Source organism: Coptis chinensis, chromosome 1 (genome assembly GCF_015680905.1).
Source record: "Coptis chinensis isolate HL-2020 chromosome 1, ASM1568090v1, whole genome shotgun sequence".
Lineage (NCBI taxonomy): Eukaryota > Viridiplantae > Streptophyta > Magnoliopsida > Ranunculales > Ranunculaceae > Coptis > Coptis chinensis.
Window position 1 is genome coordinate 89,201,781 of NC_141456.1, and position 17,764 is coordinate 89,219,544.

Sequence of the window (17,764 nt, forward strand, 5' to 3'; positions counted from 1 at the left end):
TGTTTGGGGTGGTTTGATAAGAGCCCAAAACTGTAGTTTTAACCCCTTAACAATCGTATTTTTTTAGACCAATTATGTGAATAATAAGTAAGAGTTAATACCGACACGTTTTTATGCATTTCAGGCTTCAAAGTCCATTATGTGCAGAAATGTGCCACTTTAGCGAGATAAAGGAGCAAAGGTCGGTTGCTAAGGAGTTCTGTGATTAAAGGCCAATTTCCAAGAAGACAAAGCCTCTGTAAAGCCCGGTCAAAAGATGAAAAGTCAAAGTCCACGCGGGCAGAAATAGTGCACAAAGTCAACAGAACTTCCAAAGACCATATCTTTGGACTCAGACCTCGGAATTGGGCCTACCTTATGTCAAAACGACCGGCTCGGAAAGAGCTTTCAAATGGTCCAAGCCTTTGCCCAATCAGAGGAGCAAAAGTGGACAAAAAGTCTGTCGAAGTCAACTGCAGCTGAAGAGGCCTTTTTGGACTGAAAGAATTGGGTTTTGGGCCTGATTCTCTGGCCCAAAACATGGATCCAAGCCCATGCACGATTTTTGGATCTGAACATATAAAAACCAAAGCTTAGGTCTTTGTTAATGGTAGATAGTTAGGTTAGAAAATAAATTAGGTTAGGATAAGAAAAGTAGCCATTAAACCTTAGTTCTAGATCTAGTTTTAGATTAATTAATTAGTTTTTATTCTTGCCTTAAATTCAGTATTACATTATTGTTATTTCTATTCATTAGATAAATAAAGTTAATTAGTTCTCCATAATCTAGTTTCATTTTCATTTATTTATTAGCTTAAATCCTTAGATTTACTTATTTGTCATTATTAGTTTAATTCAATTATTGCATGAGTAGTTTCGAATTGAGTTTAAACAAGTAAAGTTCAAATCTTTATATTATGTCTTGTTTAGATTCCATGAGAAATGATAGTCTTATGATTCTCGGCTAAACCTCTGATAAGAGCCCAAAACTGTAAAGTTCAAATCTTTATATTATGTCTTGTTTAGATTCCATGAGAAATGATAGTCTTATGATTCTCGGCTAAACCTCTGATAAGAGCCCAAAACTGTAGTTTTAACCCCTTAATAATCATACTGTTAGACCAATTATGTGAATAATAAGTAAGAGTTAATACTGATTACGTGTTTTTATGCATTTCAGGGCTTCAAAGTCCATTATGTGCGAAATGTGCCACTTTTTAGCGAGATAAGGGAGCAATCGAAAAAAGAGAACTTCCTAATGCCATATCTTTGGACTCAGACCTCGGATTGAGGCCTACCTTATGTCAAAACGACCGGCTCGGAAAGAGCTTTCCAATGGTCTAAGCCTTGACCCAATCAGAGGAGCAGAAGTGGACGAAAAGTCTGTTGAAGCGAACTGCAGCTGAAGAGGCCTTTTTGGACCGAAAGAATTGGGTTTTGGGCCTGATTCTCTGGCCCAAAACATGGCTCCAAGCCCATGCACGATTTTTGGATCTGGATGTATAAAAACAAAAGCTTCACTCTTTGTTAATGGTAGCTAGTTAGACCTAAATTAATATATAGAATTCTAGATCTAGTTTTAATTAATTAATTAAGTTTTAGTTCCATTACAATTCTTGTTTTAGATTAAATTCTTGAATGATTGTTCTTGATTGATTAGATAAATAAAATAGTTATTATTCAATTTCGTTCTTGTCATTTCCATGCTAGATCTAATTTAAATTCTTGTTCTTATTCCATTCCAGCCATTAAATTAGATTCATTATTGTTAATTAAGTAAATCTCAATTTCCTACATTATGTTTAGTTTAGATTCAATGGGAAATGTTAGTTGGATGACTCAAGGCTAAACCTCCATTAGAGGGGTTGATGAAGCCTTGATGAAAACTTAGTGGTTAGTATAGAATTGGTAGTAGAATCTATTCCACTCTAGAAGGTCGTGTTTCGCCATGAGAATGGGTGGACGACCTCACATGCTAGTTAGTATCCGGTAGGAATGCCATGAACACTAGGGATTAGACTCGAAATTCTTGCCGTGGAAAACGTAAGAATCGAGATACGACAATCTATACTAGGTTATTAAGTTGGATTCGAGGTGGATTTAATTCCCTCTATTTCTTTATCTAGAGTCAACAATCGTATTTCCGTAGCCATAGATTATCTTTAGTTTATATTTTATCTTGTTATTTATTATATCTAGTTATTTAAAATAACGCGTCTTGTTAGCATAACATTTCGTAAAGCTCTCATTGACTTAGGGCTGATTTCTTAGACTTAGAAGACAATCCATGCTAGGAACTAGGAGTGGAACGAACTTCCTACTCCACTTAGTGCAATTCGCATAGAGAGCGAGAAGCTTTGATAATAGACTCGTAAAAGTCCAGTTTTAGTTTACTTACGGATTGAATTCGTTCATTTCGTAGGTAGACTATACATTTTATAGTTATCAAATGGCCACCGCCATCTTAGTTACACTTTAGCATTGTTTTCATAGTAGAAGTAGTCATTTTTAAGTCCCATTAAACCCACCCACCCTTGTTTGTTTCATACTTGGTTGCCCCGTTTCAGCGTGACAAATTCAGCGAAAAAATACGGGCGCCAGCAAGGAGAGCCCAACCCGCTAAGTTAATCGAATTTTATCTACTACATCGAGCGCCCCCAAGACTTCCATACCAAAGCCAATTCAGCCAAACACGAACTTCGACTTTACATTCGAAGCGACTCCGCCCCCATTGGAGCTGCCCGCCCGCCTAAAAACACATGTAATCTGAAAATTACTTTCGGGCCTTGACCCAAATTAAAAATTTCCGATTTCCACAGTTTGATTCAACTTTGATCTTTCATATTTTTCAGTGTTCTAACCTCGCTATATACACCTAACAAGCGTAAACAAGACGCTATTCATAAGCCAAGCAAGGACCTTGTCGGTATTCCTTTCTTCCATACCTCGCGTTTCCGTTAGAGGTTTTCTACTAGTATATCAGAATTGTTTGGAGTGTTGCATGTTTAGTTAAGCTCAACTTAGTCTTGCATGAGATTAAGGTCCGGTCGAACAAAACAACAAACGAATTACACGACAACAAACAAGTCTATCTAGTACACCACCCACGACACCTCTAACTACTATCACACACACCATACCCCGACATAATGGGTCAAGAAAGAGAGACTCCTCTCTCCTCGACTTTTACAAAGCCTTGAAGCGATAGCCCTAAATCGTGCATCGTTCTAGCGGACCGATTGGGGATTTTCGAATCCCCAAACATATTTAATTTGTTACCCGTTTTTCATGGGTTAGACCATGAAAAACCTTATCAACACATGCGTAGGATTGAACAAGTCCTTACAACATTCCATCATCCTACGGTAGGTGCGGAACAAATTAAACCGAGGGTATTCCCTTTCACATTAGCTGATAAAGCGCGCCTTGGTTAAATCTTGCCCAAGAACTAATTAATCGTGGACTCGTGGGCTAAACTTGTTCAATTGTTTATGGAACATTTTACCCACCCCTAAAGACGGATGAGATGCTTTCAAAGATTCATTTTTTCCGGTAGAATCCTCATGAATCATTTTCTGAGGCATGGAATCATTTCACCGATCTCCTTATAGAGTGTCCACATCATAACTTAGCTAAAGACACGTTAGTTCGGTGCCTTTTCAAAGGTCTTCTACACCACCATAAAGAAGTCCTTGACATAATGAATGGGGTAGTTTCCTAAGTAAAGGAGCCTCGGAGGCTTACAAATTTTAGAAGACCAAACTAAACGGAATAATAATTGTGGGGTAGTGATGATATCCCCCGGCTAGTTCTTCTTCAACAAAGAAGGCACGGTATGTTTGAGGCGAAAACCGATCCGAACTTAAAAATCTAATCAATCTCTAACTAAAAAAGTAGAGGCTATTTCTGCTCAACAAAAGCCTATCCCCGCCATGAATGTAAACTCCAACCCATGTAATTTCTGTTTGAGTCCGAGCACCACTCGACGATTATTGTCCTCTAGCTTATGAACAACAACCACCGTAACAAGATAATGTTTACTCTATTAATAACTATCCTATTCCTAACTGAGACAACATCCCAACTTCAGTTGGAGAAATAATCAACAAGTAACACCTCCAGGGTACAATAATCAAAACGTTAGGCAAGCAAACAATTATAACCAAGCTCCACCTAGGCAAGGACAAGGACAAGGACAAGGTCAAGGGAATTATAATAATTATAACAACCAAGCGCGAAATCCACGACAAGGTCAAGCACTTGGTCAATAATTATAATAATTATAATACCAATAGAGGTATCGTTCGGTTAATAATAATAACTATCACAACCCACCCATAAATAATCAACGAGATAGTTCCAAATACACCACCCGCGGACTACTACACCTACACAACCGGATCGTATCGACGCTTTATACAAGTTACCCAACAACTTTTCCGCACAATGACTCAATCAAACCAACAGATTTTACAATCCATAAATCGGGGCATACAACGCTTAGCCCAAGCGAAAGCCCAACCAAAAGGCGTGTTTCGGGACAAGCAATACCAAACCCTAAAACAAAGAAACACAAATTTGAGGTAAACGGTAATTCTAGTATGGAAACTACAATCGTAGGTGACCTAAATGAAATCACCACTCTCCGCTTGGAAGAGTGGTTGATAACAAAGTAACTACGCTATAGTTACCCCATCCGTAATCCCTACACCGATATCGAACTAGATACCGCAATAGAAACTGAGGAGCCTACCACGGTAGAGGTACCGGTTAAATCACAACCAAAGAAACCGAAAAGCCAAGGTTACACGTTAAGTAGAGCCATATGCTAAATATAGAGCTTAAACCATCGTTCCTCAAAAATTAGCCATGCTAACCCGGGGATACAAACTTTGAGGAAATTAGGAACGCTTTTCAAGAATCTAACGATAAACCTTCCTTTTCTCGGCTATTAAAAAAGCTACCTAACAACGCTTAAGTTTCTTAAAGAGTTGTGCACTACTAGGCGAAGACCAACATACCTAAAGACGCCTTTTAACCGAACGGTTCCCAACTTTATCCGAAAAATAATGGAATTGTTAAGTACAAGGACCCCGGTCGCCCTATCGTAAAATGCACCTTAGGAGATTCCCACACGACGACCGCCTTTATTAGACACGGGGCGAAGTTTAACTTACTCCCCGTATTACTTGTATAAACAAATAGGTCTACAGAAATGCAACCTACAAAATTAACGCTGCAATTAGCGGACGTGTCAATTAAGTATCCTAAAGGTGTAGTGGAAAACGTGCTTGTTAAGGTTCGTGGATTTCTACTATCCTGCTGATTTTGTTATCCTCGATACGTCACTCACTAATGACTCAGACCGATCATTTTAGGGCGCCCGCTTCTTGGCAACCGCCAACGCGCTTTATAAATTGTCGCGATGGAAAGATGTCCTTATCTTTTGGCCATCTTTCCGTCGAGGTAAATGTTGTTAAAATGATGAAACAGTTACCAGATTCGTCTGTAGATGGGGAGGTTAGCATGATTGAGAGTTTAGCTCAAGATTATTTTAACAACACGTTTCCTGAAAACAATATATACAAATTCCTTTCTTTTGGAACTTCAGATTTTGTAAATGACTCCTACTTAGAGGAAGTCAACACCATCCTGGAGTCCACACCAATTGTCTTCATTACGCAAGATAAGGACACTTATGAAACATCAATGGACATTCCGTCCACACCAGTGCTTAAACCTCTTCCCCCGGAGTTAAAATATATTCAACTTGATCCGGATGGTAGTCACCCGATAATTATATCTTCTCTGTTAACTAAGGATGAAGAGACATGTTTAATAAGGGTGATTAGGGAACATCGGTCTGCGATTGGTTGGTCCCTAGCCGACATTAAGGAATTGACCCTAATGTTTGCACTCATCGATCCATTTGGAGGATAACGCCAAGACTTCTCGCTAACCTCGGCCGGGGCTTGAACCCCCGCCATGAAAGAGGTGGTTAGGGAAGAAGTCTTGCGATTACTCGATGCGGGTATTATATACCCAATCTCCGATATATTAATGGGTAACTCCCATTCATGTAGTTCCTAAGAAATCGGGAGTTACCATGGTGCGAACGGGAAGGGGTGACTATGTTGTCACTCAAGGTCCTATGAAATGGAGAATCAGATTGATTACGACGCTTTAAATGCTATGACACGAAAGGATCACTTTTCCTTACCATTTATAGATCGATGCTAGAACGCCTAGCTGGTCATGCCTTTTATTGTTTTCCGATGGCTACTCGGCTATTTTCAGATTATTATTGATATTGATGACCAAGAAAAGATAACAACCTTCATATGTCCCTTCGAACATATGCCTATAAACGAATGCCTTTTGGCCTTTGTAATGCCCCCGGTACCTTCCAAATGATGTATGCTTCATATATTTAGTGACATGGTAGAAATTTTTATGGAAGTGTTCATGGATGATTTTTCTATCTATGGAGGCTCCTTTACAGAATGTTTGTCTAACCTATCTAAGGTCTTGACATGGTGTGAAGAAAAGAGCCTCGTTTTAAATTGGGAAAAGTGTCATTTCATGGTCAAAAAGGGCATAGTACTAGGTCATATTGTATCTAGTGATGGCATCGAAGTAGATAAAGCCAAACTAGATAAGATAGCTTACCTACCTAAACCCACAGACCGTCCGTCGTGAGATTAGAGTCTTTCTTTTCCTTGGATGGAAACTTCTTTTCTTTTCCTCAAGCAACTAACTAATTTTTGTTTACACTACGGGTTTTTTTCTCTTCTTCTTTCTTCACTCATTCTATTCTCGGACTTATTCTAAATTGGGTAGGTTGATTTATTTATTTTTATTTTGTTTTGTAACAGGGTAAAGGAATTGTGGTTTATGGAAGGCTAAAGAAAGGCTCGAGGGGCTTAATTAGCGGAAAATAATTCATAGGTTTGAATTTCTGGCTATATCGATCCAAAGAGGGCCTAAATTCTCGCTTAGGATATGGCATAGTGATCAAACAAGTGGACGTGTGATATCTCTATCCGGATTTTACTTCTCCCTTGTGTCATTTCTCAAATATTTCGCTCATATAAGGCTTTTAGGCTATATTCTCACAGGATTTGTAGAATAAGTACTCTAGCCTAGATTTCAGAAACTTACTGCTAACAATCATAGATACTCATGTAATATATTTATAGATAGATGCAAAGATTATTACCTACATATTAACCTAAGTTTCTAACAATTATTCTGATGCAAAAGCTACGTGAGACTTCTAGATTGTTAAGAGCATAGAGAAAGAAAACAATACCAATATTCCTAAGTGTATAACATAACTTATTTATTTATATTTTTGAATTTTAAAAATTTTAACTAGAAAACAAATGCATATTATACATATCTATATCCTAACAGATGCCTTAATTACACGTATTTCTATGCCCCCCCCCCAAACAAGAATCATGCTTTGTCCTCAAAGTATTGTAAATAAAGAGGGTAGGAAAAATACCATTGAAACGTGTGAAATTCAGAACATCTGCAAAACAAAGTTAGAACGCATGCTACTATAGGAAATAAACCGACGCAAACTCTATACGAAGTTCCACCCATTATGGGGTTAACAAAATGAAATTGCTTGGGACATAAGCGCACACTAAAAACTAAAACTTACCTTATCTCCCGCTTTAAGCATCCTCCTCCTCATTAAGGATATGAGGTTCCTTCAAGATCCCCGCCATCCATTATAACTTGCCAAGCTTGCCGCCATTTATCATCTACTAATGCTAACCTTGTTAAGTGTTATTATGTCCGATGGGATGTACGGGCGACCAAATGAGGTCACACCTGCCATCCCTACCAAGTCATTATTCGCGAATGAGCGAACCACCTATTGGTGGGTCTCATGACTTCAACCCGCTTCCAATCTGTGAATTGTGCACGTATACAGGTAAACAACTACGCATGATCGCGGCTTACCAACACAGGCATAAGAAGATACTTATGCCTCATGGTTTGGGCTCTCTTAAGACTAGTGACCAAAACTTCGAATGTCATAGTGGCGACGTCCCTCGCCTAAAGCGAGGAAAATGTCACCGCCAGCATCGTTTGCGTATGAACCGCCATTCCCCAAAATATTCATCGGGATAAATAACATGGTGGTGCCTACGTTTAAGATTAGGGCTACCAAGGGCAATACTATATCGCCCACGGTCCATTACTCGAAATACCCTCCCCATAATAATCATGAAAATATGTATAATCATAAAGATATGCATTATCATCATATATGCCCATGTGTGAACAGGGATCGGTATTGGTATTCCTAAAAGTAAAGCGACCACATTTTTATTGAATTCATGTGTCGTGTCATCGACTCTGACGGAGAATTCTTGATCTCTATCCCGATTACAATAGAATTTAACGTGGTCATAGAAATAAGCAAATAAGTTGTTGTGAATATGACTCGTCATCACTTACCGATGATGACGCCATCCTAATCTTCGGGATCCCGTAGTCGGAACCGGTGTCCATAGGTCTCGGTGCCCAACACATCTTTGAAAGACTGTTCAGGTATGACTATAGGAGATGTCATCACAATAACTCTTTGAACAGTTTCACAAAATTCGGAATGACCGTCTGAAAATTGGAAATTTCCGCGTTCGTAGAAAACGCTAGTATGCTTCGTAAGAAGCGTCGCTCTTTTGTGTAAATGCGACATTCTGATGTTATGGCTGGTCGCGCTTTGGTATGAGGGCGGGTCAGCGCCTAGGTCCGATAGATGAGGGCGGTCGCAGCTCGACAAAATTTTCAAAAAAGTAAAGCAGCGCCTTGGCTTCAGTAAAACCGGAGTTTAGATGAAAAAGAAAGTAAAACTTGGAGTGGATGGTGGAATGTATTGTGGTTTGTTAGTGTAGAAAGAAGGGAGTTTAAATAGGTTATGAGCTTCCAAAACGAATCGGGAAGTTCCCTATTTATTTGAAGGCAATTTCGAAATAGGAAAATTCCCAAAACCGAAAACGAAACAAGCCATTTTCATGATTTCCTAAAATCATGGTATCTTTCATAATCGGATTTAGAATAGTAACTTCTAAACTCTCCTAGATTTCATGCTACCACCACACAAGTCATAGATATGCCGATATCGGCCAAATTATCAACCTTTCCTCCAAGACAACGTAACATATATATGATCATATAACGACTTATGCTCGGTCTAAATATTTCCACCCCCAACCAAGTCGGAAGGTGGGATAAATGATAAAACAAGCAGTTATTTCGAAAATAACCAATTATATTAAAGACAAAATAAAATATAAATCCAAAGAACATTAAATAAACACATTACTATTTAAATTTAACTACTGAATTAAAATCCTTCTAATAAAACGAAATATGAAATAACAAATAACTCAAACAACCGGGTGAACACCTAGTTTTGTGATGATGATGGACCTTGAGATGGGGATTGGCTCTGGGATGGAGAATGGCTTGAACCATCGTCCCGGCGACGACGCTCATGCCCGTCCGGACTCGGGCTGAAACATAGTCCTCCACGGGTGGCATGCGTCGTAGCATCTCTATTCGAACAAGCGTTGGGCTTCCATCTCAGCATCGAAAGTAATCGCATAATTGGGTTTGTTGTTGCTGGTGGATAGTCTCCATGTTAGACAAGATATCGCCCGTAAACCCTTCGAGTATTTCAAATCTCCTCCCGAAGGTTCCCTTGCTTCTTTTGAACTACTATCCGCCTATTTGGATATCTCCACAAATACCATAAACGCATCGCAAGGCAGTTTGCAACACTTGCATCGCTTTTACATTAGAATTACACTTCTCTAATGCATCTTCATCCATCCATGTCATATCTTCCCTTTCATCCTCCGACTCATCCATTTTTCTTCGACAACGGCCAAGTCTCTTGGATGCAATCCATTATAGATACTTGCATTAGAATGCAATTTGATCTTAATAGGAGTAGATCTTGCGACAACTCTAAAGGAGAGCATGATCTTAGTGATCAATACGGGAAGAGGCGCTAAACTCTTCCCCACTCCTCGAATCACATTAAACATTAAATCAAGGATGCAGAAATTATACTTCTTTGTTTGCAAAATCCAGAGAACGTGCAGACATTGCAGGCCGATATCACTAACTTTGTCTTTCCCGAGGACGTTCCTACCAATCCACTGAGCTACAGCCAGTTGATTGGTTCTCAGGGTGGTCTGGCGGTCGCAATGGGATGTCGGATTGTATTCACCCTCCACGACAGTATCCTTCATCAAAGTAGGAACTCCAGTATACTGGGGTTCCTGAATTGTCGTTACTAGGTTGCTTTCAAGCGTAATTCCTAACAGTTCAGCTAACAACTTTCTCGTTACTTCTCTCCGCGTTCCTCTTAACTTTATGAAAATCCTATCCCCTTCCAATTCTCGCTTTTTATAAAACTGTTCTACCAAATCATAGTGGTAGAACTCCTCAGTTGGGTACCACAGTCCGTTCCAATGTCTCTTGAACATCTCCGGCCATAAAATGGCGCCGAACCGGAAGCAAACGCGTTTTCCGCAAAAATTCTACGTCGTAAGCTATTGAAATTTCTTAGACTACTATGGTTTGTAGACTGTGGGGAGGCGAGTTTTGAAGAAAACTACTAAAACGGGCGTTGGTGGTGGTGGTGGAAACTATAATTGGTGGGTGTTTTTCGGGTTGGGTTGGTGGTGATGATTGTTTAGAGAAGATTTAAGGTTGATTTGATTTCCTTGTTGTAGGTGTAGTTAGGTTTTTCCCTCTCTCTATATATATATATATTTTTATTTTGGTTTTCCAAGTTTGATTTAAAATAGGTAACCGGGCGTATTGGAAGGGAAAGAAAGGAACCGTCGCGTTTTTAAGGAAGGAAGGAGACGCTACATGCGTCGATTTGGGCCCCAAGCCGGTTTGAATTCAAGAAATTTTCCGATTTTTTTTCGCGCAATTTCAAACTCAATTTGCCGCTTAAATTCGGGCCTGATTTTGGCGAATGAGTTATGGAAATGATCAGTAGAGAATTTCCAATCCAATGATCCATAAAACACTCAATTCCAACCATGGGTGACATATAAGAGGGTGGAAGAACGCCTCGAAGCGCGTGTGGCGTAAGTTATCTTGAACGAAGGAAATCTAAGTTTAGATTACGCCAACCCAATTGAACTAATGGGCCTAAACAAAACCAATGGAAAGTTCGAACAATCCCGATGGAAAGATTGACTGCCCACCCCCAAACAAATTTTTAAACACAAAATTTGTTTACAACGTGGGTCGTTTAAAGTCAAATTCCCAGGACTTGTTGGATTGCTATTTCTATGATTTTATGAATTTTAATTTTATTTTTATATGTTTATTATAAGAAACACGAAAAACAATAAATACATAATTCACTCCATAGAGGAACATGACTCAAAAACCGAGAAAACATGCAAAAGTGGAAAACGTGAATTATGTGAACTGTGGACTTAGGATCCGGTACTTATAGCCACATGTGAACTGTGGACTTAGGAAAACGTGAATTATGCAAAAGAGGGCCCGGTTACCTGAATGGTGCACTTGTCAGTATATGGAAATGAAAGTAAGTACACCAAATGTCAAGGGTCAGTCCTCATAGACAGGGTCCTGTAAAAGGACTTCCTCTACATCATGGGACAAAAGTTCATGAAAATGTTTTAACCGTTGACCATTACCTTGAAAGGTATTGTTGTCATTTGGATTTACCAAGGTAATTGCCCCGTAAGGGGTGACTTCAGTAACTAGAAAAGGGCCAGACCAACGGGTTTTTAGTTTGCCTGGGAAAACATGTAGACGGGAGTTGTAAAGCAAAATCTTTTGACCGACCACAAACTATTTGCGCAAGATATGCTTATCATGAACACGTTTCATGTTAGCTTTATAATCCTTCGCGAGATCGCATCGAATCGCCACGGATTTCTTCAAGCTCATTCAATTGCAACTTGCGTTTGACACCTGCCTCATCAATATTGAAGTTAAGGCTTTTATAGCCCACGAGCACGGTGCTCTAATTCAATCCGCAAATGACATGGTTTCCCAAATACAAGTCTAAAGGGAGACATACCTATAGGAGTTTTGAAAGCAGTTCTATACGCCCATAAGGCATCCGATAGACCCTTTGACCAGTCTTTCCTATCAGGGTTTACAGTTGTTTCTAAAAAAATTTTGATTTCCCTATTAGAAACTTCTACTTGTCCGCTAGTTTGTGGATGATAAGGAGTTGCTACTTTGTGTGTAACTCCATACTTTTTCACTAGGGATGCAACAACTCATTTGCAAAATGTGTACCACCATCATCAATGATGGCTTTAGGAATGCCAAACCGACAGAAAATATATTCTTTAATAAAAAATACAACGGTCTTATGGTCATTGCTACGGCAAGCTAGGGCCTCTATCCATTTTGACACGTAGTCCACGACAACTAGAATATAAATGAAACCGTGGGAAACTGGGAAAGGACCCATGAAATCAATGCCCCAAACATCGAAAATTTCTACGATCAAGATTGGATTTAATGGCATCATATTACGTTTCGTAATTCGCCCAAGTTGTTGGCAACGAATACACGTCTTGCAATGCACTTGGGCATCTTTAAAAAGGGTAGGCCAATAAAATCGACATTGAAGAACTTTAGCGGCTATTTTCATCCCACTAAAATGGCCACCACACTCTTTGTCATGGCAGAACGATAGAACTTCATTGTATTCCCCAGTGGGAATACAACGACGAATAATCCGATCCGCACAATACTTAAAAAGGTAGGGCTCATCCCAAGTAGTATAACTTAACTCGCCAAAACTTCTTACGCTCATTTCTTGACCAATTATAAGGCATAACACCATTAAGCTAGATAATTTACAATGTCAGCATACCATGGTGCTGAAAAAAATGCCATACGATGCTCATCGAAAAGAGTCCCAGATGGACTCGAAATCGATCGATCGTCGTTTGTGAGTCTAGATAAGTGGTCGGCAACTACGTTTTCGACCCCTCTTTTGTCCTTTATTTCTAATGTGAACTCTTGCAGGAGAAGGATCCATCGGATTAATCTCTGCTAAGCATCCTTCTTTGCAAGAAGGTACTTAAGGGCTACATGGTCCGTGTAAACTAAAGTTTTAGAACCAATCAAATAAGGACGAAACTTATCTAAAGCATAAATGACGGCTAAGAATTCTTTTTCTGTGGTTGAATAATTTCGTTGAGCATCGTTTAATGTTTTACTAGCATAATAAATGACAGCGGACTTATTATCTAGTTTTTGTCCCAAGACTGCACCAACTGCATAATCACTAGCATCACACATGAGTTCGAAAGGTTTAGACCAATCGGGAGGTTGTATAATTGGTGCAGAGGTTAGGGCGGCTTTTAAAGTTTCAAAAGCCTGTTTACAGTTAAAATTAAAATCAAAGATTGCATCTTTCAAAAGCAAATTAGTTAAAGGCCTAGCTATTTTCGAGAAGTCTTTAATAAATCGCCTATAGAAACCTGCATGGCCTAGAAAGGCTCTAATATCACGGACAAATTGTGGTTTTAGGTAAAGTCGCTATCTTATCTAGTTTGGCCTTATCTACTTCGATGCCATCACTAGATACAATGTGACCTAGTACTATGCCCTTTTTCACCATGAAATAACACTTTTCCCAGTTTAAAAACGAGGCTCTTTTCTTCACACCTTGTCAAAACCTTAGACGGGTTAGACAAACAAATTGCGGAAGGAGTCTCCATAGATAGAAAAATCATCCATGAAAACTTCCATAAAGCTCTACCCATGTCACTAAATATATGAAGCATACACACGCGGAAGGTTCTAGGAGCATTACAGAGGCCAAAAGGCATTCGCTTATAGGCATACGTTCCAAAAGGACATGTGAAGGTAGTCTTTTTCTTGGTCATCAATATCAATAATAATCTGAAAATAGCCCGAAAGTAGCCATCCGAGAAAACAATAAAAAGCATGACCAGCTAGGCGCTCGAGCATTTGATCTATAAAGGGTAAAGGAAAGTGATCCTTTCGTGTCATAGCATTTAAACGCCTCAGAATCAATACAGATCCTTGTCGAGCGCCGCGCCTTTACTTTTTTTTTTTGAAATTTTGTCGAGCGACCGCCCTCATAATCGAAAGCACGAACCGCCCTCATCTACTGGACCTAGAGTCGCGATCCGCCCATACCATACCAAAGCGACCAGCGCCATAACACTATAATCGCATTTACACAAGAGCGACCGCCGCTTCTACACGAAGCGCCACCCGGTTTTCCTCGAACGCGGAAATTTCCAATTTTCAGGCGGTCATTCCAGGATTTTGTGAAACCGTTCAAAGAGTTATTGTGGTGACATCTCCTATAGTCATACCTGAACAGTCTTTCAAAGATGTGTTGGGCACGTGACCTATGGACACCGGTTCCGGCCACGGGATCCTGCAGTTTAGATGGCGTCATCTATCGGTAAGTGATGACGAAGTCATATTCACCACAACTTACCGCTTATTTCTATGACCACGCGTTAAATTCTATTGTAATCGGGATGGAGATCAAGAATTCTCCGTCAGAGTCGATCGATGACCACGACACATGAATTCAATAAAAATGTGGTCGCTTTTTTTAGGAATACCAATACCGATCCTGTTCACACATGGGCATATATGACCGATAATGCATATCTTTATGATTATACATATTTTCATGATTATTATGGGGAGGGTATTTCGAAAGTAATGGACCGGGCTTATATAGCATTGCCCTTGGTAGCCCGGTCCTTAAACGTAGGCACCACCATGTTATTTATCCCGATGAATATTTTGGGGAATGGCGGTTCACTTCGCAAAACAAGATGATCGCTGGTGACATTTTCCTCGCTTTAGGCGAGGGGCGCCGCCACTATGACATTCCCCGAAGTTTTGGTCACTAGTCTTAAGAGAGCCCAAACCATGAGGCATAAGTATCTTCTTATGCCCGTGTTGGTAAGCCGCATCATCGCGTAGTTGTTTACCCTGTATTCTCGCGACAATTCATAGATTGGAAAAGAGTTGAAGTCATGAGACCCACCAATAGGGTGGTTCACTCATTCGCGAATAATGACTTGGCTAGGATGGCAGGTGCAGCCTCATTTGGTCGCCTGCACATCCCATCGTATTATAATAACACTTAACGGGTTAGCATTAGTAGATGATAAATGGCGGCAAGCTTGGCAAGTTATAATGGACCGGGGATCTGAAGGAACCTCATATCTTTAATGAGGAGGAGGATGCTTAAGTGGGAGACAAGGTAAGTTTTTAGTTTTTTAGTGTCTGCTTATGTCCCAAGCAATTTCATTTTTGTTAACCCCATAATGGGTGGAACTTCGTTATAGAGTCAAGCGTCGGTTTATTTCCTATAGTAGTACGCGTTCTAACTTTGTTTTGCGGATGTTCCCCGAATTTCACGCTTCAATGGTATTTTTCCTACCCTCTTTATTTACAATACTTTGAGGACAAAGCATGATTCTTGTTTGGGGGCATAGAAACACGTGTAATTAAGACATCTGTTAGGATATAGATATGTATAATATGCATTTGTTTTCTAGTTAAAATTTTTAAAATTCAAAAATATAAATAAATAAGTTATGCTATACACTTAAGAATATTGGTATTGTTTTCTTTCTCTATGCTCTTAACAATCTAGAAGTCTCACGTAGCTTTTGCCTCAGAATAATTGTTAGAAACTTAGGTTAATATGTAGGTAATAATCTTTGCATCTATCTATAAATATAATACATGAGTATCTATGATTGTTAGCAGTAAGTTTCTGAAATCTAGGCTAGAGTACTTATTCTACAAATCCTGTGAGAATATAGCCTAAAAGCCTTATATGAGCGAAATATTTGAGAAATGACACAAGGGAGAAGTAAAATCCGGATAGAGATATCACACGTCCACTTGTTTGATCACTATGCCATATCCTAAGCGAGAATTTAGGCCCTCTTTGGATCGATATAGCCAGAAATTCAAACCTATGAATTATTTTCCGCTAGTCGCCCTCCTCGAGCCTTTCTTTAGCCTTCCATAAACCACAATTCCTTTACCCCCTACAAAAAAAAAAAAAAAAAAAAAAAAAATCAACTTACCCAATTTAGAATAAGTCCGAGAATAGAATGAGTGAAGAAAGAAGAAGAGAAAAAAACCATGTAAACAAAAATTAGTTAGTTGCTTCAAAAAGAAAAGAAGTTTCCATCCAAGGAAAAGAAAAAAAAAAATATAGAAATAAATAAAAACTCCAAAATAGAATAAAAGGGAGTCAAAAGCCAAAGAAAAGAAAAAGAAAAATATGGCTAAGGATGGAAACAAAGTATAAAAAGCAAAAAAAATAACAAGGTTTTCTCTAAGTTACATAATATGAAGACTCTATTATCTCGGACTTGTCCTTTGAATATCCATTTCCTTCTTAAACCATCTCCTAATCCCAACACACCTAATAAAGACCTCTAGCTCAATTAGGAATAGGTTAGTGTGATAGTAAGTGGCGATGTGTTTGATCGACTCCGCCTTCCTTGTTGTCATTGAGTTGTAAGGTAAAGTGTGCCCACTGCATTAATCGGAGTAGTGAAACTTGAGTGGAAAAATCGAGTGGTTTTGTCTTGACATTTATGTGAGGACCTACTTAAGGACGCTTATTCGAAGTTTTCAGAAACTTAAACCTGCTAGGCATTTCATAGTATTACTCATAGTATATATATTTGTATCATAGATGATTGATTATTATGCATATATTAGCTTAGGTTTTGACTTGGTTATTCTTATTCATTTGCTAGTGAGATGTATAGATAGTTGGGACATGAATGAGGAAACAATAGTTTTATTTCTTAGTCGTTATAGTATAGTTGAAGTTTGTGAGTACCTTCACTGGAAAACTCTCACGAGGCTATAACTCGTCCACTACGGAATTCCTAGTGGTTTAAGGCCTTATTGCATAGGGTCAATGCAATCGCACTCAGCAAAACGGGAATAGATAGAACTCCATTTTTGGTCACTTATTTTAATTTCTCAGCTTTGCTTGAGGACAAACAAAATGCTGTTTGGGGGTGGTTTGATAAGAGCCCAAAACTGTAGTTTTAACCCTTTAACAGTCATACTTTTGGACCAATTATGTGAGTAATAATTAAGAGTTAACACTGATTACGTGTTTTTATGCATTTCAGGCTTCAAAGTCCATTATGTGCATAAATGTGCCACTTTAGTGAGATAAAGGAGAAAAGGTCGGTTACTAAGGAGTTCCGTGATTAAAGGCCAAGATTCAAGAAGATAAAGCCTTCCTAAAGCCCGATCAAAAGCTGAAAAGTCGACACGGGCTGAAACAGCACACAAGTCAGCAGAACTTCCGAAAGCCGTATCTTTGGACTCAGACCTCGGAATTGGGCCTAACTTATGTCAAAACGACCGGCTCGGAAAGAGCTTTCCAATGGTCTCAGCTTTAACCCAATCAGAGGAGCAGAAGTGGACGAAAATTCTTTGGAAGCCAACTGCAGCTGAAGAGGCCTTTTTGGACTGAAAGAATTGGGTTTTGGGCCTGATTCTCTGGCCCAAAACATGGCTCCAAGCCCATGCACGATTTTTGGATCTGAAAGTATAAAAAGAAAAGTTTAGCTATTTGTTAATGGTAGCTAGTTAGACCTAAATTAATATAGATAATTCTAGATCTGTTTTCATTAATTAAATTAAGCTTTAGTTCCATTTTCAATTCTTATTTTAGATTAAGTCTTTGAATCATTGT

General features: G+C 39.1%; 1 non-coding gene across 1 annotated transcript; it reads right to left on the minus strand.

The window, feature by feature from the left end:
• Window positions 1-3,505: 3,505 nt before the first annotated feature.
• On the minus strand, window positions 3,506-3,609 carry LOC147525694 (small nucleolar RNA R71). The gene has a single exon (XR_015206276.1). It is a non-coding gene; the product is annotated as a small nucleolar RNA R71 (small nucleolar RNA).
• Between the last annotated feature and the right edge of the window lie 14,155 nt (window positions 3,610-17,764).